The 13,318-nt window shown below is 37.1% G+C and overlaps 1 pseudogene; it reads left to right on the top strand.

Moving 5' to 3' along the window:
• The window catches only part of LOC131370149 (uncharacterized), a 41,424-nt pseudogene that overhangs the window by 21,686 nt on the left and 6,420 nt on the right, over positions 1-13,318 (top strand).

Raw genomic sequence — 13,318 nt, 5'->3', positions numbered from 1 at the left:
ATTTTGTTCTCTATAATTCATTTGGTTTCAAAGGTACTTCTTTGTTTTCAGGGCACAGGGTGTGTCTGGGAGAGAGTCTGGCCAGGATGGAACTCTTCCTCTTCTTCACCTCCTTACTGCAGCACTTCCGCTTCACTCCTCCACCAGGGGTGTCTGAGGATCAGCTGGACCTCACTCCAGCTGTGGGCTTCACATTAAACCCCTCTCCCCACAAGCTGTGTGCAGTTAGCCGTGCATCACACATATACGCTTAAGACCCAATTTACTAAAAGCCTAAAATGTTCTTAATTATATACAAAATGTATGTGTAATATGAAAACACTGGTTAAATTTATATATTTTTACAGGATGCAGTGGAAATTAATGGTACATAGTAGCTATATAGTTGTGTCACTGTAAATGTAATCAATCTTTCTTGTAGACTATTCCCCTATTAAGTTTATTTATAATTATAATTACCAACTGTAATATAATTTCAACTTAGTTTTTGAAGACTTAGTCCTGAATAGTTTGGACTCTTGTGATATCAAAGTAATAACTACAACAAGGCAATGAAATGTTCAGTAAAATAAAAACAAATTACAGAGATACACACAATAGAAAATACCAATCAGTGATTACCTTCTAATCCTATAGTCAAGGATCAGATCAAAGAAGAGGTGTGAGTGAGCAGGTTGGAGCTTCAAATTTTAAAAGAAATTATAAAAATGCTTGAATCTTTTAGTCTTTTAAATGCTAACCCAGATGTAGTCTTATTTGAAAATCAACAAAAGAGTGAGAGGAATGCTGTTTGAGCCTTTGAAGCATGTTTTTTGAATGAATAGCAATGAGGCACTTAAAAGAGTTTTTATGCAGTGCAGTTTGTTCAGTGTTGATTCTGATGGTGGTCGACAGAGGCCAACCAGCTGCAAATACAGAAAATGCATGCAAAGTCAGAAAAGCTGCAATAAGCCATAAACACTGGAAATATTTCCCAGGGATGTCTAATGGAAACTGTCTGACCATTCAAAAAAGAAGCAGGACTGGTCTGTTTTACACTGTATTTGAGTCAGCTGCTCTTCCAGAGCTGACGCTTTTTGGCACTTAACAGAAAAAGTGCTGAAAGTGGAAATAATTATTTGATCCCCTGCTGATTTTGTACGTTTGCCCACTGACAAAGAAATGATCAGTCTGTAATTTTAATGGTAGGTTTATCTGAACAGTGAGAGACAGAATAACAACAAAAAAATCCAGAAAAACACATTTCAAAAAAAGTTATACGTTGATTTGCATTTTATTGAGTGAAATAAGTATTTGACCCCTTTGCAAAACATGACTTAGTACTTGGTGGCAAACCCTTGTTGGCAATCACAGACATCAGACATTTCTTGTAGTTGGCCACCAGGTTTGCACACATCTCACATCTCAAGGAATTTGGGCCCACTCCTCTTTGCAGATCCTCTCCAAGTCATTAAGGTTTTGTGGCTGACCCTTCAGCTCCCTCCACAGATTTTCTATGGGATTAATGTCTGGAGTCTGGCTAGGCCACTACAGGACCTTAATATGCTTCTTTTTGAACCACTCCTTTGTTGCCTTGGCCGTGTGTTTTGGGTCATTGTCAGGCTAGAATATCCATCCCCGACCCATTTTCAATGCCCTGGCTGAGGGAAGGAAGTTCTCACTCAAGATTTGATGGTACATGGCTCCATCCATCGTCCCTTTTTAATGCGGTGCAGTTGTCCTGTCACCTGGGGATGGTGTACTTGGGGTCATAGGCAGCATTCCTCCTCCTCCAAACACGGTGAGATGAGTTGATGCCAAAGAGCTGGATTTTGGTCTCATTTGACCACAACACTTTCACCCAGTTCTCCTCTGAATCATTCAGATGTTCACTGGCAAACTTCAGATGAGCCTGTACATGTGCTTTCTTTAGCAGGGGGACCTTGCGGGCGCTACTGGATTTCAGTCTTTCACGGCGTAGTGTGTTACCAATTGTTTTCTTGGTGACTATGGTCCCAGCTGCCTTAAGATCATTGACAAAATCCTTCAGTGTAATTCTGGGCTGATTCCTCACCGTTCTCATGATCATTGAAACTCCATGAGGTGAGATCTTGCATGGAGCCCCAGACCGAGGAAGATTGACAGTCATTTTGTGTTTCTTCCATTTGGGAATAATTGCACCAACTGTTGTCACCTTCTCACCAAGCTGCTTGGTGATGGTCTTGTAGCTCATTCCAGCCTTGTGTAGGTCTACAATCTTGTCCCTGACATCCATGGACAGCTCTTTGGTCTTGGCCATGATGGAGAGTTTGGAATCTGATTGATTGCTTCCTTCTGTGGACAGGAACTTTCATACAGTTAAGGAGCTGAGATTAAGAGCAGTCCCTGAGAGCGCTCCTACTGTAATCTCAGCTCCTTACCTGTATAAAAGACACCTGGGAGCCAGAAATCTTTCTGATTGATAGGGAGTCAAATACTTATTTCACTCATTAAAATGCAAATCAATGTAGAACTTTTCTGAAATGTCTTTTTCTGGATTTTTTGTTGTTATTCTGCCTCTCACTGTTTAAATACACCTACCATTAAAATTACAGACTGATCATTTCTTTGTCAGTGGGCAAACGTACAAAATCAGCAGGGGATCAAATAATTTTTTCCCTCACTGTATGACACTGGCTTGCCTGGGCCTAAGTGTCTCCTGACTTCCTAAAGGATGTTGCTCTGCTGTTCCGAGGAACTCAGTCTGCTTCCTATCTACACAGAAGACCTAGCTACACAGAGGACATCACTCTCTTCTCTAAGTTCATGGAGTATATTACTCCCATGATCTAGTTTTGTGGAGGACAACCACCTTTTTTCAAAAGCAAGAGCAATTATAAAAAACAAACAGACAAGCAAACAAAAAACATCTCAGCCCCTGGACAGTAAAACAAATTTTGTTTTTGAAACTAAAAAGTTTTTTAAAAAGTTAAAAAACTAAAAATCCTAATGGTATACAAGCACCAAGGTCACACACTTTTATCAACAATCCCATATGCATAATTCATCCAAAACTCATCAAACTTTTTCAAACTGTTATTTAAAAAACAGAAAGCATATTAGACCCAGACAATAAGTTTCTTAAATTATTTTAATTTAACTGCTATACAAGCAAAAAATCATATTTAATGGTTACTGTATTCTACATCAGAGGGCAATATTCCACCAAATACTGATTTCTTAACGTTATTTAGCCAAAGCATTAACACAGTTTGTTTACAAATTATTTGCATTTTGTTTTATTTGAGTTGTTAAAGCTCTGCAAATACTGCATGATCTTGGGTTATTTTGATGTGTTGTTATTTCCTTTAAATATATACTCTAAATAACAATAGTTATATTTTGAATTTAGGAGAAATATTGTCAGCAGTTCACCAAAAATGAAACAAAACTGTTCATCTCACCAATACATGCACCTGTAATAAAAAAACATAAGAAACTGATTATTTTGCAGTGGTCTCTTATTTTTTTCCATATATATATATATATATATATATATATATATATATATATATATATATATATCTAAAAACAAACCTCCCAAAATCAAATTAGCTACATTACATAGACCCAAATATCATGGAGGACTTGATGCTCCAGGTTAAGCCCAAAACTGGGCTTGTGGTATGGACAGATTATGGAAAGAGGACTTCAGTGAGTAATACTACAGTTTTTAGCCATTTGTGAATCAGGCTAGACAAAAGGGGAAAAGGTCGACCTTTAATAATTTAATTTCCCAGTAAATTTCCCAATGGGATGAATAAAGTATCCATCCAACCACCCAACCCACCCGTCTGTCCGTTTGATTATAATTTTTTTGGCCATCCTTGTTCTTCTTATTTGCTTAGTGACCTGATAGGAATTCTGAGGGAACTGGCTTGGGGGCTTAATGGTTTCCCTAGGCCAAATTCAAATTCAAATTCAAATTTTATTCATCACACTAAAAAAAAAATTGTAAAAAAATGGAAATATTCCGGCAGCTGGGGTGAAAAATTACAGTAATTTTCCATTATTAAAATACAGTTTTTTGCTTTAATTTTACATGAGATATTGTGTATTTTTGTTTTGCTTTTAATGTTTAAAGAACAAAATTTTGGGCAATTTAGAGATTCCAATCAGCCTAGAAGCATGTTTTTGGACTGTGGGATGAATCCAGGTGATATCACTCACAAATCTAACAAATCTATGTAAAATTATTGAACCATTATTTTTTATTTGTTAATTGTCACTAATTGTATCTTATTTTAAAATGTATTCCAAGTGTACAACTAGAATTTAACATTTTTTCTATTAAATAAAAAATTAATATATGTGAAATTCTGATACATTTAAAATGTATTTTAACAGTCCTTTAGTGTGAAAAAAACAAAAATTTCTTTAAAAAAAATGGAAATTTTATGGTTATTCACAGTTACAAACTTTCCGTGGTATTTTACCTTAGACATGTAAATTCACCGTATATTTTGGTCAAATTAGTAATATTCTGTGTATTTCAAAAATACAGGAAAAATCAGTACAGTAAAAAAGTACAATTTTTTTTTACAGTACACATACGAAATCATACACAATACGACATGTAGTGAAATGCTTTTTACAACTGTCTTACATTTGAAGAAAGAAAAGAGTGAAAAATAAAAGTGTGTGTACATGAAAAATAAAGGGATATAGTTAAAAATATATAGACATTAACATAGTTGATGGTGGGGGCCACTGAATAGTTGATAATGTAAATGTTGGTATCAGCAAGGTAATATTGACATGTAATGTACTAAATCTGATCATGTACATTTCCTTAGGATCATTACTGTAACACTGAATTAAATTAAGTAGGTAGGAGACTATCATGCAAACTATGAACATATCTGTCACCTGACATATGCTGCTCAACTATTCATCTTAATTTAATTAAAAGCTCAGACAATCTAAAAGGCACTGCCAGTCAAAAGTTTTAGCTACTTAGTTTTATTGTCCACAAAGAGTTTTTTGTTATTGCTTTCACGCTTCATGGATATGAAAATCTGTTGCCCATCTACAGTACTGTGAACAAAAAACCCACAGTACTCCTCCAACAGACTTGAGATGCAAATTTATATCTGTTGGCTCAAATCCTATAACCACTTGAGGAAATGTCCTGAATTTCTTACATTAACCAAGGAACTATCATGTTAAATGATACAAATCATGTTATCTTAGACAATGTAATTAATAGTGAGGGAGGTTTGCAGTCTTATTATTTAAGTCTTGGGCTTGGGCTTGGGCTTTATTTCTTCTTAGATGGACACTTAATATATAATTTTATCCTGGGATTCCTGAACAATCCATTTTAAACTTCAGTAGATTTACCTTTAGACAGAAGGGTCATAGCTGGGATAAAAGTAGGAAATGTTCCTCCCTAGTGTAGACAAGAATGTAATTCATTTTATTAATTCCTGAGCTGGTTATGATTAATAATGTTCCCAGGCATGCAGCCATCATAAAGCAATGAATATTCATGTCGATAACAACTAAAAAACAACTATGTTGTTGAACCAAGTTCAAACTTGTTTAAGACATTTTTTTCTGGAAATGGAAGCTCATATTCTAATATTTGTGTTATATAATTTATAAATATATTACATTTAAAAAAGTTATAATCAAAGAAATTTCTGAAAAGTCTGTTATTCAAAAGAAAAGTCTGTTATTCAAAAAAGTAAAATGACACAAATAAATAAAATTAAATTAGATGATATTATTGTGTTTTTCAAACTCATTCTCCTGTGGCTTTTATTCGAACACAGCTCCACCCCTGTACATGGAGCACTCCCAAGCAAGCGTTCTTAAGTTGCCACCACACTAGCAACCCGAGCAATTTCTTTTTCAATTTGCTTCTGTCTACTTTTTTTTGTAATCAAAACGCTTTTGTCTTACATTACCTTTTTATGAATGGCTTTGGTGGAAGAGCTTCTACAACCTCCAAGCACAGGCATATTGCTTGGTCTTGTGATGATGTTTCTGCTGATTGTTTATGTTTTTTCTTCTGATGCCAGCTCTCAGGAAGAAAACAAGGAACCTCCGGGTCCTAAGCCACTGCCTATCCTTGGAAACATGCTGCAGCTGAACCTCAAGAGACCTTACCTGTCTCTATTTGAAGTGAGTGTCTTGACGGTTGTAGTAACTTATATTTACTTGTACTACTGCATTATTATAATGTCTAAACCCTAAAGCAGGAACACTGCTTAGGGCATGTAATATTTGTTATGTAAAACATTTTGCAGAAGCATATATTATAGATATTTGCATGCTTGTGAGTGTGCCTAGTAATTCTCAAGTAAAAGCAAATATTTTCTGTGACTACACTGTTTTCTAAGGACAAAATGTCAGATATAAAAGACAGACGACAATATTAACAATGTAACAATATCACTATTAAGCATAAACAATTCTGTAAAGAAATTTTTTGGCTGTCATAATACAGTTAACTATTCTTTGAACACTTTGAACGCTGTCATTCAAGTCATTTAAACATTTATTGGCACAGTGTTTAAGAAACAAAAGCGTTGTACCAACTGATACAAAGAGACACAGTGCATAATGTGCTCTTGGGCTATGAGTTTGCTGTGATGTAATTGAGTCCAGGTGTGTGTGATTAGTAATCAGGTGAGTGTGAAGAGTGTGAGTGAGAGAGTTTGAGTGTAATCCTCAGCAGCCATTTCTGTAGCCTGTGCTGTGTGGTTGAATGACATTTTCAGTTCTGTCTCCCTCCTGGAGTACTTCATGAGCCAGTATCCAGCACCTTTCCTTGGGCCCATAGTCTTCCCAGTCAAAGAGATTTTGAAGTTAACCATCCCAACAAAAAAACAGTTCTCTTCCAACAACCCTGCTTCAGTGTGGAAAGGCCTGAAAGACATTACAAACTACAAGACACCATCCCCTTCACCAACAATTTGCTGAAGACTTAAATGAGTTTCCTAAATCAACACCAGCCTGTCTGAAAACCAGCTGGCCTCCATCTTTTCACAGATCTTCAACAGATTACTGGAGCTGTGCGAACTCCCTGCCTGCTTCAATGTTCCACCATCATCCCTGTCCCAAAGAAACCCAAGATAACAGGACTTAATGACTACAGACCTGTTGCTTTAAAATATGTGGTCATGAAGTCATTTGAAAGACTGGTGTTGGCTTATCTGAAGAACATCACTGGACCCTTACTGGACCCCCTGCAGTTTGCTTACTGAACGAACAGGTTCATGCATGATGCAGTCAACATGGGACTGCACTTCATCCTAAAGCATCTGGATAAATCAGGGACTTATGTGATGATCTTGTTTGTGGACTTCAGTTCAGCCTTCAACAACATCACCCTAGCAGTCCTCCAGAACTAAACTAACCCAGCTCACTGTTCATAGCTTTATCTGTCAGTGGATCACCAGCTTTCTGACAGGTAGGCAACAGCTAGTGTAACTGGGGAAATTCATGTCAAACAGCCGTACCACCAGCACTGGCACCCCCCTGGATTGCGTCCTCTCCCCACTGCTATTCTCCCTATACACCAATGTCTACACTTCTACTGATCCCTCTGTAAAGCCCCTGAAGTTTATGGACAACACTATAGTCATGGCATTATCCAGGATGGTGATGATACAATGTTTCTCCAGGACCCTGGTGCTACATAAACATACAACATAAAGTTCAAACACAAAAAACAATAACACAGAGCTATGACATAAGTTTGTCCTAGCCACATAAAGTGTAAAGTGTGCAACAGAGCAAAGACAAGACAGAAACAAGGAGGAAAACCCCTGCACTCCCCCAACTCACCATCACAAACAGCACTGTAAAAACATTGGAGTCATTCAGGTTTCTGGGCACCACCATCTCTCAGGACCTGAAGTGGGACACTCACATAGACTCCATTGTCAAAAAGGCTGAACAAAGATTGTACTTCCTTCAACAGCTGAGGAAGTTCAACCTGCCACAGGAGCTGCTAACACAGTTCTACTCAGCTGTTATTGAGTCTTTTCTGTGCACTTCAATAACTGTCTGGTTTGGCTCAGCTACAAAATCAGAAGACTACAGAGAAAGGTTCAGACTGCTGAAAGGATTATTGGTTCTCCCCTGCCCACCCTTCAAGAACTGTATATATCCAGAGTGAGGAAAAGGGCTCAGAAAATCACTCTGGACTCCTAATATCCAAGCCATCTCCTTTGCTACAGGCGCTACAGAGCAGCAAATACCAGGACAGCCAGGCACAAGAACAGTTTCTTCCCCCAAGCAATCTACCTTATGACACCTTATGAAGCTTATGACACTAAAACAACATACAAACAAACATACTTGTCAATAAAGCTCTTTCTGATTCTGATTCTAATTCTGATTTAATCACGCTTGAAGAGTTGGTAAACATGTAGTTATTAGGAACAGGTAAAACAGATATGTAAAAAAAAAACAGTAGGCTTTTTGCATATGTAAAACAGAAATGAGCAATTCTCAGCTTAATTATGAGCCATGTACAAGGCACAGGCCTGAGGGAAGTGCAGGGAGGTTTAAGAGTTTGGAGTGGTTGGAGTGTTTTCTAGCAGATTCAGCAGAGCAGAACATAGTGAGAATGGAAGGCAGGTCAGAAAGGTCAACAAGGCCTATGTGTACGTCCCTGCGAAACTGCTAGCGAAGCTCTAATCGCAGTAGTCTTGAATGCAGCACCAAAAGAGAATAGCCCAAGCCACAACAGCTAGCAGAAATGACAAGAATAAGCTATGTATGATAAGTATGATAATATGAGTAAGCAAAACAACCGAATGTAGAATTAAAACTCATAAGCAGCATACTCATAAGTAAAAACTCATAAGTAAAAACTCATAAGCAGCAAGTTTAAACAAGTAAGTAACAAGTAAGTAAGTAAATAAGTATAAATAAGTAAACCTTAAGGTTTTGGGGACGATGACAACTAAATGTCAGGTAACCACAATGATCCTCACAATACAATTAATAATTAAACAGATTATAATAATAAATAAATATTACTACAATTGTAATAATAAAGCAGAGCTCACTTGAACATATATAATAAACAGCACTGTGTCTAACTTAAAGGTCAGTGGTTGTAATCCACAGGGTCATCAGTTAAAATAAAAAGATAGAGAAGTGCTAAAGAAGGAGGGGTTATTTTTATAGGGTATGTTAATTCTCAGAAAAAGTTTGCTAAAGAGTCAAAACAATTTTCATTGGAGTTGTAGGATGCCTGGGTAAATAAGGGGGATTTTGTACATGCCTATAACTGCCAGGTCATTATTATACTTTGACCATTTAACCTGTAACATAGTGCTTAATGAGCACGCTTAGAACAGAATTTATGTGGTTTTATTTGTGTGATTGTTTATTTCCTAACAGTTGCAAAAAGTAAATTTTAGTACAATTTTATTACATAAATGGGACATATTCTATGCATATGTTCTAGCTTTACCTTGTTGGAAAGTTGGAATGCACATAACTCAGAAACTGTTATGTAATGTCATAGGTGGAGAATATGGTTCATGCTAAGCCCAAAAATGTTTGGTAAGAGGAAACAATGCGGTTGGCCTAGCCAGAAAGGAAAAAACCCTATGACACCAGTGATCAAGTTGAGTCAAACAGAGTCAATCCAAACAACTTAATTCAACTCAACTCAACTCAATTCAATTCAATTTTATTTGTATAGTGCTTTTAACAATGTCTCAAAGCAACTATACAGAATATAAAAAATATATAGAGCAAAAATGTCAAGGTTTAATATTAGACTTATATTTAAATTAATATTTATATTGATCCCTAATGAGCAAGCCTGAGGTGACTGTGGCAAGGAAAAAACCCCTGCGATGATATGAGGAACAAACCTGAGAGTAGTTTGATATAATTATTTTTTTTGTCCTTTCTACAGTTGTATAGTCATTTGGAGTTGTGTAACCAGGAGCTCCTGAGCAACTCATAAATTAGCGAAACATCCAAGCTCATTATAGATTTAATTCATTTTAATTTAATTTAGTACAGGTCATGGTCTGAGAAACAGTATGCAGTGCTAAAAACATTCATTAATTTTACCATGCATCTCATTTCATTTATCCTCTGTTCGAAACCCCCCTTTGCTGACCTTTGTGTGTGTGTTTGTGTTACATTAGTTTCTGTGTATTAGAATAGTATAATAAAGTCTCAGCTGTCTTTAACTGAAAGTGTCTTGTGTTTCAGGCTTACAAATTTATTGTCTTAATTTAACAATCTTGTTATTGTGCGCTTAATAGTGTTTTCACTATAGGATATTATCTCGCACACACACACACACACACACATACACACACACAAACAGCTCGGCATGTCCAGCAATCTCTCACACCACTTTACTACTGCCTGCGTTCACTGAATGATAGAAAGCACATGAATAGAGCAATTATTCACAGGTGCCTAAACCTTCCACATTCTCCTTCTCCCTCTGCCCACCATTTACAAAAGGATTCCTCCGCTCCCATACTGAAAATTTCCTGTCCTGGGCTTTTCAAGTAGTTTTCCCTTATATATTGTGGTAGAGCATACAGGCTGCTCAATCCAAATCACTTATTTCTCAACACATTGTTAATTATTTTGTACATTACATGAAAAAGTATTTGAAAGCAGTTTGTCAATATATAGGCGGAATCTTTATTTATTTATTTTGTTTATTTTGGACATACTTATGGAAAAATGCAAGTAAAAATGCAAGTTCAAAAACTTGCATTTGGATTGCTAATTACAGTGCATACACTGCCATCAACACCTTATTCTTTCTTAAACTCTTTCTAAAACTGGTTAATGTCAACCATATGGAGGGAGTGTGATGCTCGTTTCGCTGTGAAATGCTGGGCCTGACATCATGTGGATGTCAATTTGACATTTCATTGTTGCATACCAGGTACACCCCTTCATAGCAATGATATTCCTTGATAGTGGTGACCTCTTTCAGCAGGTTCAGCATGTGTCCAGTCAGACATTTAACCCTGAAATAAGCTGGATATACCAACTATATTCATAAACTGTTTGGCTGAGTGTTTTACTCAAGAAATTTGATGTTCATACAACTCTGTAAATTTCTCTTATTTTTTCCTATTTATATTATGTTTTAGTACATTTTGTGTAAATGTTGAGTTTTTGATCTGTTTGGGCTTATGAGCTTTAAGGCAATTTAGTGGTGTCCACAAGCCATAGAGTATGTGGCCAAAATATGTGGATTCCTGACCATCACACCAATATGTAGGTCTTCTCAAAAAGGTGGCACAACAGATTATGTTCTTCTTCCACATCCTTCACTTGATGCTTTGTGAAGTTTCAGCATGTTGTATGCATGTGATTCACACTACCTCTGAATATTGTTATAGAAAAGAAATTTGTTGTAGACCTGCTAATGCTTATAATGTTTTTTTTCTTGAACTGTGGCCCAAAAACAACACTGCTAACTGTGCTAGATAAAGATAAACAGCAGATATCATTTATTTATATAACAATCCAAATATGAAGCAAAAAAAATAAAATAAAAATTGTAACTAACTTTAACTTTTTTGTTTCCTTTTGCAGATGTCAAAGAAATATGGATCAGTATTCACTGTGCATCTTGGGCCTAAGAAAGTTGTTGTCTTGGCAGGATATCAAACCGTTAAACAAGCACTGGTAAACTATGCAGAGGAATTTGGAAACAGAGATATCATTCCCATTTTCTTTGACTTCAGCAAAGGACATGGTAAGAGAGTTCTTTACTGAACCATATGTAATTAACTTGGAAATTATGTAAATTTAAACATTTTAGTTAAGGACATTAATTTTCTTTCTTCTAGTTATTTATTCTTGTCCATTTCTACTTATTTGGTACATTGTATACTCTTAAGAGTCTTTGATGGGATGAATTTATGCAAATTTCATGAATTCAGAAAGCTAGGAGAAAACCCTACAGCAACATTGTGCCCATTTTTTCACACATTGTATAGATATGGATCTGTGATAGATAAAATAATAATACAGTGTCATACAGTGAGGGAAAAAATTATTTGATCCCCTGCTGATTTTGTATGTTTGCCCACTGACAAAGAAATGATCAGTCTGTAATTTTAATGGTAGGTTTATTTGAACAGTGAGAGACAGAATAACAACAAAAAAATCCAGAAAAACACATTTCAGAAAAGTTCTACATTGATTTCCATTTTAATGAGTGAAATAAGTATTTGACTCCCTATCAGTCAGAAAGATTTCTGGCTCCCAGGTGTCTTTTATACAGGTAATGAGCTGAGATTACAGTAGGAGCGCTCTCGGGGACTGCTTTTAATCTCAGCTCGTTAACTGTATGAAAGACACCTGTCCACAGAAGGAAGCAATCAATCAGATTCCAAACTCTCCATCATGGCCAAGACCAAAGAGCTGTCCAAGACAAGATTGTAGACCTACACAAGGCTGGAATGAGCTACAAGACCATCACCAAGCAGCTTGGTGAGAAGGTGACAACAGTTGGTGTGATTATTCCCAAATGGAAGAAATACAAAATGACTGTCAATCTTCCTCGGTCTGGGGCTCCATGCAAGATCTCCCCTGATGGAGTTTCAATGATCATGAGAACGGCGAGGAATCAGCCCAGAATTACACTGGAGGATTTTGTCAATGATCTCAAGGCAGCTGGGACCATAGTCACCAAGAAAACAATTGGTAACACACTACGCCGTGAAAGACTGAAATCCAGTAGCGCCCGCAAGGTCCCCCTGTTAAAGAAAACACATGTACAGGCTCATCTGAAGTTTGCCAGTGAACATCTGAATGATTCAGAGGAGAACTGGGTGAAAGTGTTGTGGTCAAATGAGACCAAAATCAGCTCTTTGGCATCAACTCAACTCGCCGTGTTTGGAGGAGGAGGAATGCTGCCTATGACCCCAAGAAGACCATCCCCACCGTCAAACATGGACGTGGAAACATTATGCTTTGGGGTGTTTTTCTGCTAAGGGGACAGGACAACCACACCGCATCAAAAGGACGATGGACGGAGCCATGTACCATCAAATCTTGAGTGAGAACTTCCTTCCCTCAGCCAGGGCATTGAAAATGGGTCGGGGATGGATATTCCTGCCTGACAATGACCCAAAACACACGGCCAAGGCAACAAAAGAGTGGTTCAAAAAGAAGCACATTAAGGTCCTGTAGTGGCCTAGCCAGTCTCCAGACATTAATCCCATAGAAAATCTGTGGAGGGAGCTGAAGGGTCAGCCACAAAACCTTAATGACTTGGAGAGGATCTGCAAAGAGGAGTGGGCCCAAATTCCTTGAGATGTGAGATGTGTGCAAA

Source organism: Hemibagrus wyckioides, linkage group LG02 (assembly GCF_019097595.1).
Source record: "Hemibagrus wyckioides isolate EC202008001 linkage group LG02, SWU_Hwy_1.0, whole genome shotgun sequence".
NCBI classification, from domain to species: Eukaryota; Metazoa; Chordata; class Actinopteri; order Siluriformes; family Bagridae; genus Hemibagrus; species Hemibagrus wyckioides.
This window is presented reverse-complemented; position numbering and strand designations above follow the sequence as displayed.